This window comes from Hemitrygon akajei, chromosome 5, assembly GCF_048418815.1.
Source record: "Hemitrygon akajei chromosome 5, sHemAka1.3, whole genome shotgun sequence".
NCBI classification, from domain to species: domain Eukaryota; kingdom Metazoa; phylum Chordata; class Chondrichthyes; order Myliobatiformes; family Dasyatidae; genus Hemitrygon; species Hemitrygon akajei.
The window spans coordinates 197,000,914-197,017,817 of NC_133128.1; the positions used below are offsets into that span (position 1 = coordinate 197,000,914).

The 16,904-nt window shown below is 44.2% G+C and overlaps 1 protein-coding gene across 3 annotated transcripts in view; it reads right to left on the reverse strand.

The window, feature by feature from the left end:
• Positions 1-16,904, reverse strand: part of LOC140728615 (uncharacterized) — a 62,477-nt gene that overhangs the window by 15,539 nt on the left and 30,034 nt on the right. The gene's annotated exons all lie outside the window — the stretch shown is intronic.

Below are 16,904 nucleotides of genomic sequence, written 5' to 3' on the forward strand. Positions count from 1 at the left end.
CGGCTGGTTATCGAAATTCCTGTTCCGGGTTGGTTAACAAATTGCCCAGTCCCGCTTCGCACCCCAGCCCTTAGAGCCAATCCTTATCCCGAAGTTACGGATCTGGCTTGCCGACTTCCCTGACCTACATTGTTCCAACATACCAGAGGCTGTTCACCTTGGAGACCTGCTGCAGATATGGGTACGGCCCGGCGTGAGACTTACACTAGCTCCCCCAGATTTTCAGGGGCAGCGAGAGTTCACCGGACGCCGCCGGAACCGCGACGCTTTCCAGGGCACGGGTCCCTCTCTCGGGACGAACCCATTCCAGGGCGCCCTGCCCTTCACAAAGAAAAGAGAACTCTTCCCGGGGCTCCCACCGGCTTCTCCGGGATCGTTTGCATTACTGTACTGTACGCTGCGAAGCGCCCGTCTCCGCCACTCTGGATTCGGGGATCTGAACCCGATTCCCTTTCTATCGGCCCAGGGCAACGGAGGCCATTGCCCGTTCCTTCAGAACGGCGTTCGCCCTTCTTAGGACTGACTGACCCATGTTCAACTGCTGTTCACATGGAACCCTTCTCCACTTCAGCCTTCAAAGTTCTCGTTCTCAGAGTTTTGGACTTTCTTCCCATTTAGAAAATAGTTTGCACAATCATTTCTTCTACCAAAGTGTATGACTATGCATTTTCCAATATTGTATTTCATTTGCCACATTCTTGCTCATTCTCTTAATCTGTCTAAATCCTTCAGTAAAACTTCCTGTTTTCTCAACACTATCTGCTCCTCCACTAATCTTTGTATAATCTGCAGACTTGGTAACAAAGCCATCTATTCCATCATCTAAATCATTCATATACAGCAGAAAAAGAAGCAATCCCAACACGACCCCTGCGGAACACCAACATCACTGGTAGCCAACCAGAAAAGGATCCTATTGGGACTCCTTAATTTCATTAGACAGAGTTCACCCAGAAATTAAGGGTTAATTTTGCCGTGTGTTTTGTGTTATGTTGTATGTCATTACATGTTGGGGCGTGTTTTTTCTGATTTTTTAAATATATATATATAATATATATGACATCGCCATTTGTGTTAGTGTACATTAGTTGACACTGCTACAATCCCTTTATTCCCACTCGCTGCCTCTTACCAATCAGTCAATGCTCCACATATACTAGTAACTTTCCTGTAATACCAGACTCTTTACTTCATAAGCAACCTCATATGTGGCACCTCGTCAAAGGCCTTCTGAAAGTCCAAGTATACAAACAAGAGAAAATCTGCAGATGCTGGAAATCCGAGCAACACACACAAAATGCTGGAGGAACTCAGCAGGCCAGGCAGCATCTATGAAAAACAGTACAGTTGATGTATCGGCAGGACCAGAGAAAAAATGCTGAATAGATTTAAAAAGTGGGGGGGTGGGGAGAGAGAGAGTTGAAATTTGGAGGGGGAGGGATAAAGTAAAGAGCTGGGAAGTTGATTGGTGAAAGAGACAAAAGGCCATGGAAGAAAGAAAAAGGGGGAGGAGCACCAGAGGGAGGCGATGGGCAGGCAAGGAAATAGATAGATAGATAGATAGATACTTTATTCATCCCCATGGGGAAATTCAACACTTTTTCCAATGTCCCATACACTTGTTGTAGCAAAACTAATTACATACAATACTTAACTCTGTAAAAATATGATATGCATCTAAATCACTCTCTCAAAAAGCATTAATAATAGCTTTTAAAAAGTTCTTAAGTAGTTTACTTAAATACATTAATAATCAACCCCGGCACTTTAACATATCTTACTCCTGGCAGTTGAATTGTAAAGCCTAATGGCATTGGGGAGTATTGACCTCTTCATCCTGTCTGAGGAGCATTGCATCGATAGCAACCTGTCGCTGAAACTGCTTCTCTGTCTCTGGATGGTGCTATGTAGAGGATGTTCAGGGTTTTCCATAATTGACCGTAGCCTACTCAGCGCCCTTCACTCAGCTACAGATGTTATACTCTCCAGTACTTTGCCCACAATAGAGCCCGCCTTCCTTACCAGCTTATTAAGACGTGAGGCGTCCCTCTTCTTAATGCTGCCTCCCCAACACGCCACCACAAAGAAGAGGGCACTCTCCACAACTGACCTATAGAACATCTTCAGCATCTCACTACAAACATTGAATGACGCCAACCTTCTAAGGAAGTACAGTCGACTCTGTGAGGTGAGGGCAGGGAAAGGGGATGGGAAATGGTGAAGGGGGAGTGTTGGTAGGAGGCATTATGGGAAGTTTGAGAAATTGATGTTCATGCCATCAGGTTGGAGGCTATCCAAATAGAATATAAGGTGTTGTTCCTCCATCCTGAGTGTGGCCTCATCATGACAGAGGGCATGGATAGATATATTTTTTAAAAGCTATTATTAATGCTTTTTGAGAGAGTGATTTAGATGCATATCATATTTTTATTGAGTTAAGTACTGTATGTAATTAGTTTTGCCTGAACAAGTGTGTGGGACATTGGAAAAAATGTTGAATTTCCCCATGGGGATGAATAAAGTATCTATCTATCTATTGGAATGGGAATTCAAAGTGGAATTAAAATAGGTGGCCACTGAGAGATCCCGTTTTTTCTGTTGGATGGAGCATACCCGTAGATGTTCAGTGAAGCGGTCTCCCAATCTACGTTGGGTCTCACTGATATGCAGGAGGCCACACCAGAGGCACCAAATACAGTATATGACCCCAACAGACTCACAGGTGAAGTGTCACCTCACCTGGAAGGACTGTTTGGGGCCCTGAATGGTAGCGAGGGAGGAGATGTAGGGGCAGTGTAGCACTTGTTCTGTTTGCAAAGGTAAGTGCCAGGAGGGAGATCAGTGGGGAAGGATGAATGGACAAGGGACTCATGTAGGGAGCAATCCCTGCTGAAAGTAGAAAGTGGGGTTGGGGAGAGAAAGATGTTGCTTGGTGGTGGGATCCCATTGGAGGTGGCTGAAGTTTTGGAGGTAAACTACATAAACTTTATCTATCCTACTTGCAATCTCCTCAAAGAATTCCAACAGGTTTTTCGGGTAAATTTCCCCTGAAGGAAACCATGTTGCTTTTGTCCTATCTTGCCCTGTGTCACCAGGTTATCCATAACCTCATTCTTAACAATTCACTCCAACATCTTCCCAAACACTGATGTCAAGCTAACTGGCCTATAATTTCCTTTCTGCTGCTTCACACCTTTCTTAAAGAGTGGAGTGACATTTGCAATTTTCCAGTCCTCCAGAAACATGCCAGAGCCCAATAATTCTTGAAAGGTCATTATTGATGCCTCCACAATCTCTACCACTACCTCTTTCAGAACTCTAGTGTGCAGTACATCTGGTCTGGATGACTTACATACATTTAGGTCTTTCAGCTTTTTTGAGCACCTTCTCCCTTGTAATAGTAACTGCACCCACTTCTCTTCCCTCACACCCTTCAACACCTGGCACACTGCTAGTGTCTTACACAGTGAAGGCTGATGCAAAATATTCATTTAGTTATGGGACACAGTTTGTAAAAATGTGTTCAGGAAAGTTTCCTTAATCAGTACCTAGAAGTGTGAAAATGGATCTGCTATAGGGATTGAAACAGGTCAGGTGACAGAAGTTGGTGTTGGGGAACAGTTTCCATCCACTGATCATATTGCCATTGTTTTTAAAGTAAATGTGCAAAAAGATAGATCAGGTCCGCAGTTTGACTTTCTAAATTGGAGAAAGCTGATTTTGATGGTATTGTGGCGACCCACTTTCTGCGCAGGTGAACCCGCTCACAAATAGCCAGCGCGCGGGGGGGAGACTTTGGTAATGCACCTCCAACATCATTTCCGCCCGGAGAGGGCAGGCGCTAGAGATTTAAATACCAGCACCGCGAAGTTTGAATAAACTTGTCTCGAAACAACTTACCGACTGCATGTCGTTATTTCAGCGCTGTGTGTAGCACATCACTACAGTATCAGAAATGATTGGGCAAGTGTGGATTGGGATGGGCTTTTTTCTGGCAAAGGTGTAATTTGTAAGTTGGTTGCCTTCAAAAGCCAAACTTTGAGAGTACAAAGTTTGTATGTGCCTATCAGAATAAAAGGTAAAAATAACATTTGTAGGGAAACTTGTTTTTCAAGAAATATTAGACAAAACCATAGGACATAGGAGCAGAATTAGGCCATTCAGCCAAGTCTGCTCCACCATTCCATAAAGACTGATTCCAGATCGCATTCAACCCCAAACACCCGCCTTCTCACCATATCCTTTGATGCTCTGACGAATCAGAAAACTATTAACTTCCGCCTTAACTGAAGTCTGTGGCAGAGCATTCCACAGGTTTACTACTCTGTGGATGATATTTTTTTCTTAACTCTGTTCTAAAGGGTCACCTGTCAATTTTGAGGCTGTGCTCTCTAGTTCTGGATACCCTCACCATAGGAAATATCCTCTCCACATCTGCCCTATCTAGTCCTTTCAACATTCAGTAGGTTTCAATGAGATCTCCCTGCATTCTTCTAAGAATCCTAATTCTTCTAAATTCCTGTGAGTACCAGCCCAAAGTTGCCAAATGCACTCCTCACATGCTAACCCCTTCATTCCTGGAATCATCCCATGACTGTGCTGCAACACACAGCTCGAACCATATCATCAAGTTCACCAATGACACGACCGTGGTGGGTCTCATCAGCAAGATAATGTCAGCTTACAGAGAGGAGGTGCAGTGGCTAATGGACTGGTGCAGAGCCAACAACCTGTCTCTTAATGTGAACAAAACAAAAGAGATGGTTGTTGACTTCAGGAGGGTACGGAGTGACCACTCCCCGCTGAACATCGATGGCTCCTTGGTAGAGTTTGTAAAGAGCACCAAATTTCTTGGTGTTCACCTGACGGAGAATCTCACCTGGTCCCTCAACACCAGCTCCATAGCAAAGAAAACCCAGCAGTGTCTCTACTTTTTGCGAAGGCCGAGGGAAGTCCATCTCCCACCCAATCCCCCCCCCCCCCCATCCTCATCACATTCTACAGGGGTTGTATTGAGAGCATCCTGAGCAGCTGCATCACTGCCTGGTTCAGAAATTACACCATCTCGGATTGCAAGACCCTACAGCGGATAGTGAGGTCAGCTGAGAAGATCATCCGGGTTTCTCTTCCTGCCATCACGGACATTTACACTATACGCTGCATCTGCAAAGGAAACAGCATTATGAAGGACCCCATGCACCCCTCATACAATCTCTTCTCCCTCCTGCCATCTGGGAAAAGTCTCCGAAGCTCTCACAACCAGACTATGTAACAGTTTCTTCCCCCAAGCTATCAGACTCCTCAAAACCCGAAGCCTGGACTGACACCTTGCCCTACTGTCCTGTTTATTATTTATTGTAATGTCTGCACTGTTTTTGTGTACTTTATGCAGTCCAGTGTAGGTCTGTAGTCTAGTGTAGCTTTCTCTGTTTTTTTTTATTACATAGTTCAGTCTAGTTTTGTGTACTGTGTCATGTAACACCATGGTCCTGAAAAACATTGTCTCATTTTTACTATGCACTGTACCAGCAGTTATGGTCAAAATGACAATAAAAGTTGACTTGACTCTCCAATGATTACGCATCCTTTGAGACGTGGGGCCCAAATCTGTTAACAATACTCCAAGTGACACCTGAATACTGTCTTATAAAGGCTCAGCAAGATCTCCTTGCTTTTATATTCTATTCCTCTTGAAATAAATGCAAACATTGCAGTTGCCTTCTTTACCACAGATTAAACCTGTAAATTAACCTTCTGGGAGTCTTGCACAAGGACTCCTAAGTCCCTCTACACCTCTGATGTTTGAACCTTCTCCCCATTCTCGTCAGAGCTTGAGAAGGAGAGGATTTGCGGGCTTTTTCAATTTTTTTTAAAACGGCCAACCAATTGGGAGCAGAATTGCTGAAGACAGCCGGTCAGCTAGCACACTATAAAACGTTTCATCTAGCGAAGCGGCTATCGGAGTGGACTGAGTCAGAGTGGAACGGCTTTGGCTCAACAGGCTTTGGCGTGAACAGACAGAGGTGAGGGTAGGTTCCGGTAAGTTCTTGTTTTTTTTCTCATTTGATTTCTTTTTTAACTAGTAAGTTTAGAGAGAATGCGGATGTGGGAAGTCAGGGAGCCCTCTGGTGTCCCAGACAATGACACCTGCAAGAAGTGCATCCAGCTGTAGCTCCTAACAAACCGCATTAGGCAACTGGAGCAGGAGCTGGATGACCTCCGGATCATTCGGGAGAATGAGGAGTTTATAGATAGCAGTTTCAGGGAGGTAGCTGCACCAAAGTAGTAGGGCACAGGTAATTGGGTTACCATCAGGCAAGAGAAGGAGAAAGGGCAGGCAGAGCTGGGTTCCTCGGTGGCCATTCCCTTCAACAAGTATACTGATTTGGATACTGTTGGGGGGGGGGGGGGGGGATGACTTACCTGGGACAAGCTGCGGCAGCCAGATCTCTGGCACTGAGTCTGCTTCTGCAGTGCAGAAGGGAGAGTGGAAGAAGAGGAAAGTGGTAGTGATAGGGGACTCGATAGTCAGAGGTACAGACAGGAGGTTCTGTGGTCGTGACAGAGACTCCCAGATGGTTTGTTGCCTCCCGGGTGCCAGGATCAGGGATGTCTCTGATCGAGTGCACAGCATTCTGAAGTGGGAATAGCCAGATGTCATGGTACACATCGGTACCAATGGCATAGGAAGAAAGAGTGAGGAGGTCCTGAAGAATGAGTATAGAGAGCTTGGTAGGAAGTTAAAAAAACAGGACCTCAAGGGTAGTAATCTCAGGATTGCTACCTGTGCCATGTGCCAGTGAGGGTAAGTGTAAGATGCTCTGGAGGATGAACATATGGCTGAGGAACTGGTGTAGGGGGCAGGGTTTCAGATTTCAGGATCACTGGGACTCTTCTGGAGCAGGTGGGACCTGTACAAGAGAGACGGGTTACATCTGAACTACAGGGGGACCAATATCCTTGCAGGGAGGTTTGCTAGTGCTATTGGTTTAAACTAGATTTGCAAGGGGATGGGAACCAGAGTGGCTGAACAGATAGTGGAGCAGGGATGAAAATAAATTGATGTTAAAAATTCATGCAAAGTCAGAAATAGAAGGGTTGTGTATGGTGGTAATAATCTTCTGAGATGTGTCTATTTCAATGTGAGGAGTATCATGGGGAAGGCAGACGAGCTGAGGGCATGGATTGACCCATGGAATTATGACATTATAGCCACTAGTGAAATTTCGCTACAGGAGGGGCAGGACTGGCAGCTTAATGTTCCAGGGTTCCGATGTTTCAGATGTGATAGAGGCTGAGGGATGAAGGGCGGAGGTGGGGCGGTGACATCGCCAGTCAGGGAAAATGTTACAGCAGTGCTCAGGCAGGACAGATTAGAGGGCTTGTCTACTGAGGCCATATGGGTGGAGCTGAGAAACAGGAAAGGTATGACCACATTAAAGGCGTTGTATTATAGACCACCCAACAGTCAGCGAGAATTGGAGGAGCAAATCTGCAGAGAGATAGCAGACAAATGCAGGAAACATAAAGTTGTGATAGTAGGGGATTTTATTTTTCCACATACTGATTGGGACTCCCATACTGTTAAAGGTCTAGATGGGTTAGAGTTTGTAAAATGTGTTCTGGAAAGTTTTCAAAATCAATATATAGAGGTACCAACTAGAGAGGATGCAATATTAGATCTCTTATTAAGAAGCGAGTTAGGACAAGTGACGGAAGTGTGCGTAGGGGAACACTTTGGGTCTAGTGATCATAATGCCATTAGTTTCAACTTGGTCATGGATAAATATAGATCTAGTCCTCAGGTTGAGGTACTAAACTGGAAAAAGGCCAAATTTGAAGAAATAAGAAAGGATCTAAAAAGCGTGATTGGGACAGGTTGTTCAAGTCAAGTCAAGTCACTTTTATTGTCATTTCGACCATAACTGCTGGCACAGTACTTAGTAAAAATGAGACAACGTTTTTCAGGACCATGGTGTTACATGACACAGTACAAAAACTAGACTGAACTACGTAAAAAACACAGGGAAAAAAACCCCACACAACTACACTAGACTACAGACCTACCCAGGACTGCATAAAGTGCACAAAACAGTGCAGGCATTACAATAAATAATAAACAGGACAACAGGGCAGTAAGGTGTCAGTCCAGGCTCTGGGTATTGAGGAGTCTGCTAGCTTGGGGGAAGAAACTGTTACATAGTCTGGTCGTGAGAGCCCAAATGCTTTGGTGCCTTTTCCCAGACGGCAGGAGGGAGAAGAGATTGTATGAGGGGTGTGTGGGGTCTGTCATAACACTGTTTGCATTGCGGATGCAGCGTGTAGTGTAAATTGTCCGTGATGGCGGGAAGAAAGACCCCGATGATCTTCTCAGCTGACCTCACTATCTACTGCAGGGTCTTGCGATTTGAGATGGTGCAATCTCCCAACCAGGCAGTGATGGAGCTGTTCAGGATGCTCTCAATACAACCCCTGTAGAATGTGATGAGGATGGGGGGGTGGGAGATGGACTTACCTCAGCCTTCGCAGAAAGTAGAGACGCTGTTGGTCTTTCTTTGCTATGGAGCTGGTGTTGGTGTTCTCTGGCAAGGATGTATTGTTAAGTGGGAGGCCTTCAAAGGAGAAATTTTGAGAGTGCAGAGTTTGTATATTCCTGTCAGGATTAAAGGCAAAGTGAATAAGAATAAGGAACCTTGGTTTTCGAGGGATATTGGAAATCTGATAAAGAAGAAGAGAGATGTATGACAGGTATAGGTAACAAGGAGCAAAAGAGGTGCTTGAGGAGTATAGAAAGTGCAAGAAAATACTTAAGAAAGAAATCAGATGGACTAAAAGAAGACATGAGGTTGCTTTGGCAGTCAAGGTGAAGGATAATCCTAAGAGCTTCTACAGGTATACTAAGAGCAAAAGGATAGTAAGGGATACAATTGGTCCTCTTGAAGATCAGAGTGGTTGGCTATGTATGGAACCAAAAGAAATGGGGGAGATCTTAAATGGTTTTTTTGCATCTGTATTTACTAAGGAAACTGGCAAGGAGTCTATGGAATTAAGGCAAACAAGTAGTGAGGTCATGGAACCTATACAAATTAAAGAGGTGGAGGTGCTTGCTGTCTTGAGGCAAATCAGAGTAGATAAATCCCCAGGACCTGACAGAGTATTCCCTTGGACCTTGAAGGAGACTAGTGTTGAAATTGCAGGGGCCTTGGCAGATATATTTAAAATGTCGGTATCCACAGGTGAGGTGCCGGAGGATTGGAAGATAGCTCATTTTGTTCTGTTGTTTAAAAAAAGGCTCTAAAACTAATCTGGGAAATTATAGGCCGGTACGTTTGACGTCAATAGTAGGTAAGTTATTGGAAGGAGTACTATGAGATAGGACCTATAAGTACTTGGATAGACAGGGACTTGTTAGGGAGAGTCAACATGGCTTTGTGCATGGTAGGTCATGTTTAACAAATCTATTAGAGTTTTTTGAGGAGGTTAGACGGGAAGTGGATGAAGGGAAGGCAGTGGATGTTGTCTACATGGACTTCAGTAAGGCCTTTGACAAGGTCCCACATGGGAGGTTAGTTAGGAAGATTCAGTCGCTAGGTATACATGGTAAGGTAGTGGAAGATTACTTTTCTGAGTGGAGGCCTGTGACTAGTTGTATGCCACAGGGATCAGTGCTGGGTCCATTGTTATTTGTCATTTGTATCAATGATCTGGATGATAATGTGGTAAATTGGATCAGCAAATTTGCTGATGATACAAAAATTGGAGGTGTAGTGGACAGTGAGGAAGGTTTTCAAAGCTTGCAGAGGGATTTGGACCAGCTGGAAAAATGGGCTGACAAATGGCAGATGGGGTTTCATGTAGACAAGTGTCAGGTATTGCACTTCCGAAGGACAAACCAAGGTAGAACATACAAGGTAAATGGTAGGACACTGAGGAGTGTAGTAGAACAGAAGGATCTGGGAATACAGATACATAATTCCCTAAAAGTGGCATCACAGGTAGATAGGGTCGTAAAGAGAGCTTTTTGGCACATTGGCTTTTATAAATCAAAGTATTGAGTATAAGAGTTGGAATATTATGGTGAGGTTGTATCAGACATTGGTGAGGCTGAATTTGGAGTACTGTGTGCAGTTTTGGTCACCTAATTACAGGAAGAATATTAATAAGGTTGAAAGAGTAGAGAGAAAGGTTGAATAGGTTAGGACTTTGTTCCCTGGAACGTAGAAGAATGAGGGGAGATTTGATAGAGGTGTATAAAATTATTATGGGTATAGATAGAGTGAATGCAAGCAGGCTTTTCCCACTGAGGCTAGGAGGAGAAATAAACCAGAGGACATGGATTAAGGGTGAAAAGGTAGAAGTTTAAAGGGAACATTAGGGGGAGCTTCTTCACACAGAGTAGTGGAAGTGTGGAATGAGCTGCCAGCTGAAGTGGTGAATGCAGGCTCACATTTCATATTTAAGAAAAACTTGGACAGGTAACATGGATGAGAGGGGTATGGAGGGATATTGTCTAGGTGCAGGTCAGTGGGACTAGGCAGAAAAATGGTTCAGCACAGCCAAGAAGGGCCAAAAGGCCTGTTTCTGTGCTGTAATGTTCTATGGTTCTATTTAGATAATAGTCCACACCATTGTTCCTTCTATCAAAATGCATTATCATAAATTTCTCAAAACTCTCTTCCTGTTAGTTTTTTTGTCCATTCTTCCAATCTAAGTCCTGCAGCAATCACATTGTTTCCTCAGCACTACCTACCCCTACATCTATCTTTGTATCATCTGAAAACTTTGCCACAAAGCCAGCAATTCCATTATCTAAATCACTGACAGATAATGGGAAAAGTACCGGTGCCAATACTGACACTGAGGAATACCAGTAGTCACTGGCAGCCAACCAGAAAAGGCCTCTTTTATTCCCACTTGCTGACTCCTGCCTGTCAGATCCATGCCAGTATCTTTCCTGTAACACCACAGGATTTTATCTTGTTAAACAGCCTCATGTGTGGCATCTTATCAAATTCCTTCAGAAAATCCAAGTAAATGACATCCACTGCCTTTCCTTTGTCCACCCTGCTTGTTACTTCCTTGAAGAATTCTCACAGGTTTGTCAGGCAAGATTTCCTGTCATAGAAAACCATTTGACATGGAGTTATTTTATCATTAGTCTCCAACGACCTCAAAACCTCATCCTTAATAATAGACACCAACACTTTCCTGAGCACTGAGGTTTGCCTAACTGGCCTATAATTTCTTTTCTTTTGATTTCTTCCCTTCTTAAGGAGTGGAGTGACATTTGCAATCTTACAGTACTCTGAGGCAATGCCAGAATCAAGTGATTCTTGTAAGTTCATGACCAATGTATCTGTTATCTCTTCAGCAACCTCTCTCAGGACCTCTGTAGTCCATCTGGCCCAAGTGACTTATCCACCTTAAGACCTTTGAGTTTGCCTAGCACTTTTTACTCTGTAATAGCAATGGCACTCAGTCCTGTTCCCTGACACTCATGGACCACTGGCACATATTGATGATCTGGTTAAGAGAAGAAGGTGGTACATTGCAAGTGTAAGCAAGTAGGAACAAATGAAGTGCATATGGAGTATAAGAAATACAAGAGGACACTTAAGAAAGAAATTAGGAGGCCTAAAACAGGGCATGGAGTAGGAGAAGGAGAATCCTAGGGGATTCAACAAATATATTAAGAGCAAGGGACAGAATTGGTCCTCTTGAAGATCAGAATGGAGATCATGCGTGGAGTCAAAATAAATGGTGGAGATCTTAAATTATATGTATTTTTGCATTTGTATTTACTCAGGAGACAGACACAGATTCTACAGAAGTGAGGCAAAGTGGCATCAACTTCATGGAACCTGTATAGAAGAGGAGGTGTTTACTATCTTGAGGCAAATCAAGCGTCTCGGCCTGAAATGTCAATTGTACTCTTTTCCATAGATGCTGTCTGGCCTGCTGAATTCCTCCAACATTTTGTGTGTGTTATTTGAATACAGGAGGTAGATGTTACGTTGCAGTTGTATAAAATGTTGCTGAAGTCTAATTTGGAGTATTTTGTGAAGTTTTGGTCACTTTCCTATAGGAAAGATATACAGTAAGTAAATAAGATTGAAAAAATAAACAGAAAATTTACAAGGATTTTGTTAGGTTTGGAGGACCTAAGTTATAAGGAAAAATTCAATAGTTTAGGATTTTATTCAGATGTGGGAGGTCCTGGAGTCCTGCACCAGGTGTGTCGAGCTCCAGCTAAGGGACTGAGTTAGGGAACTGGAGATGCAGCTCAATGACCTTCGCCTGGTCAGGGAGAGCGAGGAGGTGATAGAAAGGAGTTATAGGCAGGTGGTCACTCCGGGACCATGGGAGACAGACAAGTGGGTTGCAGTCAGGAGGGGGAAGGGGAAGAGTCAGGTACTAGAGAGTACCCCCCTGTGGCTGTACCCCTTAACAATAAGTACTCCTGTTTGAGTACTGTTGGGGTGGGGAGACAGCGTACCTGGGGGAAGCAACAGTGGCCTTGCCTCTGGCACAGAGTCTGGCCCTGTGGCTCAGAAGGGTAGGAAAAGGAAGAGGAAGGCAGTAGTGATAGGGGACTCTATAGTTAGGGGGTCAGACAGGCGATTTTGTAGACATGGGAAAGAAACTCAATCGTAGTTTGCCTCCCAGATGTTAGGATCCGGGATGTTTCAGATCGCATCCAAGATATCCTGCAGTGGGAGGGAGAACAGCCAGAAGTCGTGGTATATATTGGTACCAACATAGGTAGGAAAAGGGAAGAGGTCCTGAAAAAAGACTACAGGGAGTTAGGAAGGAAGTTGAGAAGCAGGACTGCAAAGATAGTAATTTTGAGATTACTGCCTGTGCCACACGACAGTGACAATAGGAATAGAATGAGGTGGAGAATAAATACATGGCTGAGGGATTGGAGCAGGGGGCAGGGATTCAGATTTCTGGATCATTCGGATCTCTTTAGGGGCAGATGTGACCTGTACAAAAAGGATGGGTTGCACTTGAATCCCAGGGGGCCCAATATCCTGGCGGGGAGGTTTGCTAAGGCTACTGGGGAGAGTTAAATCTAGAATTGTTGGGGAGTGGGAACTGAACTGAAGAGACTGGGGAAGAGGAGGTTGGCTCACAAATAGAGAAAGCTTGTAGACAGTGCGAGAGGGAGGACAGGCAGGTGATAGAGAAGGGACGCACTCAGACCGAAGGTTTGAGATGTGTCTATTTTAACGCAAGCAGTGTTGTGAACAAAGCGGATGAGCTTCGAGTGTGGATCAGTACTTGGAGCTATGATGTGGTGGCCATTACAGAGACTTGGATGGCTCAGGGACAGGAATGGTTACTTCAAGTGCTGGGTTTCAGATGTTTCATAAAGGACAGGGAGGGAGGCAAAAGAGGTGGGGGCAAAGCACTGTTGATCAGAGATAGTGTCACGGTTGCAGAAAAGGTGAATGCCATGGAGGGATTGTTGACGTGAGTCTCTGTGGGTGGACATTAGGAACAGGAAGGGGTCAATAACTTTACTGTATGTTTTTTTATAGGCTGCCCAATAGTAACAGAGATATCGAGGAGCAGATACGGAAACATATCCTGGAAAAGTGTAATAATAAGAGTTGTCATCATGGGAGATTTTAATTTCCCAAATATCAATTGGCATCTCCCTAGAGCAAAGGGTTTAGATGGGGTGGAGTTTGTTAAGTGTGTGCAGGAAGGTTTATTGACACAATATGTAGATAAGCCTAAAAGATGAGAGGCTGTACTTGATTTGGTATTCGGAAATGAACCTGGTCTCTCAGTGGGAGAGCATTTTGGAGATAGTGATCATAATTCTATCTCTTTTACAATACATTGGAGAGATAGGAACAGACAAGTTAGAGAAGCGTTTAATTAGAGTAAGGGGAATTATGAGGCTCTCAGGCAAGAAATTGGAAGCTTAAATTGGAAACAGATGTTCTCAGGGAAAAGTACAGAAGAAATGTGGCAAATGTTCAGGGGATATTTGTGTGGCGTTCTGCATAAGTACGTTCCAATGAGACAGGGAAGTTATGGTAGGGTACAGGAATCGTGGTGTACAAAGGCTGGAGTAAATCTAGTCAAGAAGAAAAGAAAAGCTTACAAAAGGGTCAGAGAGCTAGGTAATGTTAGAGATCTAGAAGATTATAACGCTAATAGGAAGGAGCTTAAGAAGGAAATTATTAGGAGAGCCAGAAGGGGCCATGAGAAGGCCTTGGTGGGCAGGATTAAGGAAAACCCCAAGGCATTCTACAAGCATGTGAAGAGCAAGAGGATAAGATGTGAAAGAATAGGACCTATCAAGTGTGACAGCGGGAAAGTGTGCATGGAACCGGAGGAAATAGTGGAGGTACTTAATGAATACTTTACTTCAGTATTCACTACAGAAAAGGATCTTGGTGACTGTAGTGATGACTTGCAGTAGACTGAGAAGCTTGAGCATGCAGATATTAAGAAAGAGGATGTGCTGGAGCTTTTGGAAAGCATCAAGTTGGATAAGTCGCAGGGACCAGATGAGATGTACCCCAGGCTACTGTGGGAGGTGAGAGAGGAGATTGGTGAGCCTCTGGCGATCTTTGCATCATCAATGGGGATGGGAGAGGTTCCAGAGGATTGGAGGGTTGCGGATGTTGTTCCTTTATTCAAGAAAGTGAGTAGAGATAGCCCAGGAAGTTATAGACCAGTGAGTCTTACCTCAGTGGTTGGTAAGTTGATGGAGAAGATCCTGAGAGGCAGGATTTAAGAACATTTGGAGAAGTATAATATAATTAGGAATAGTTAGCATGATTTGTCAAGGGCAGGTTGTGCCTTACGAGCCTGATTGAATTTTTTGAGGATGTGACTAAACACATTTATGAAGAGCGGTAGATGTATATGGATTTTAGCAAGGCATTTAATAAGGTACCCCATGCAAGGCTTATTGAGAAAGTAAAGAGGCATAGGATCCAAGGGGACATTGCTTTGTGGATCCAGAACTGGCTTGCCCACAGAAGGCAAAGAGTGGTTGTAGATGGGTCATATTCTGCATGGAGGTCGATCACCAGTGGAATGCGTCAGGGACCTGTTCTGGGACCCTTATTCTTCATGAATTTTATAAATGATTTTGATGAGGAAGTGGAGGGATGGGTTAGTAAGTTTGTTGATGACACAAACGTTGGAGGTATTGTGGATAGAGTGGATGGCTGTCAGAGGTTACAGTGGGACATTGATAGATTGCAAAACTGGGCTGAGAAGTGGCAGATGGAGTTCAACCCAGATAAGTGTGAAGTGGTTCATTTTGGTAGTTCAAATATGATGACAGAATATAGTATTAATGGTAAGACTCTTGAAAGTGTGAAGGATCAGAGGGATCTTGGGGTCCAAGTTCATAAGACGCTCAAAGCAGCTGCGCAGGTTGACCCTGTGTGGTTAAGGAAGGTGTACAGTGTATTGGCCTTCATTAGTTGTGGAATTGAATTTAGGAGCCAAGAGGTAATGTTGCAGCTTTCAGGACCCTGGTCAGACCCCACTTGGAGTACTGTGCTCAGTTCTGGTCGCCTCACTACAGGAAGGATGTGGAAGGCATGGAAAGGGTGCAGAGATTTACAGGGATGTTAGCTGGATAGGGGAGCATGCCTTATGAGAATAGGTTGAGTGAATGTGGCCTTTTCTCCTTGGAGTAACGAAGGATGAGAGGTGACCTGATAGAGGTGTATAAGATGATGAGAGCCATTGATTGCGTGGATAGTCAGAGGCTTTTTCCCAGTGCTGAAATGGCTAACATGAGAGGGCACAGTTTTAAAGTGCTTAGAAGTAGGTACAGAGGGGATGTCAGGGAAAAGTTTTTTTTTAAAAACGCAGAGAGTGGTGAGTGTGTGGAATTGGCTGCTGGTGACTGTGGTGGAGGCAGATACAATAGGGTCTTTTAAGAGACTCCTGGATAGGTACATGGAGCTTAGGAAAATAGAGGGCTATGGATAACCCTAGGTAATTTCTAAATTAAGTACATATTCAGCACAGAATTGTGGTATGAAGGGCCTATATTGTGCTGTAGGTTTTCTAGGTTTCTATTTTACTTTTTTACCATCCGTCCTATCCTGAATTCCTTCACTCCAGTTCCCACCCCCCTGCCAAGTTAGTTTAAACCCTCCCCAACAGCTCTAACAAACCTGCCCATGAGAATATTTGACCCCTCGGGTTCAGGTGCAATCTGTCACTTTTGAACAGGTCATACATCTCCCAGAAGAGATCCGAATTATCCAAGAAACTGAAGCCCTGCCCCCTGCTCCAGCTTCTCAGCCACATATTTACCTGCCAGATTATCCTGCTTCTACCCTTACTGGCACGTGGCACAGGCAGCAATCCAGAAATTACTACCTGAGAGGTCCTGCTTCTCGACTTTCTACCTTGTGTTCACATTCAATTGCTCTAATTAAGTTATCCCAAAGCAAGAATCAGTTCATCAAAAGGTTCACAAAATGGCAGCAGCAGAGAGTGTCACAAAATGGCCAAATCCTTTCCTGGATTCTTTCTGGCCCGCATTTCCTTCCGCTTGATGCAAAGATATCTGAATCATTATCCTACTCTCCTTCTGTTGACTGCCCACAGGACTGTTATTGGAACCCCAGCAGATGTGCAACACTTATATTGTATAAATAATTATCTCAGTGGGTGGCTCCCCACGAGGCCTTGGATCACCTGGACAATACAAAATATCTCTGTCAGGATGCTGTTTATTGACTGCAGCTCAGCGTATAACACCATCGTTCCTACAGTTCTGACTGAAAAGCTCCAGAACCTGGGCCTCTATTCCTCATTCTCCAACTGGATCCTCAACTTCCTATACCAAAAACCACAATTTGTGTGGATTGGAAACAACATATCCACCTCGCTGTCAGTCAACACTGGTG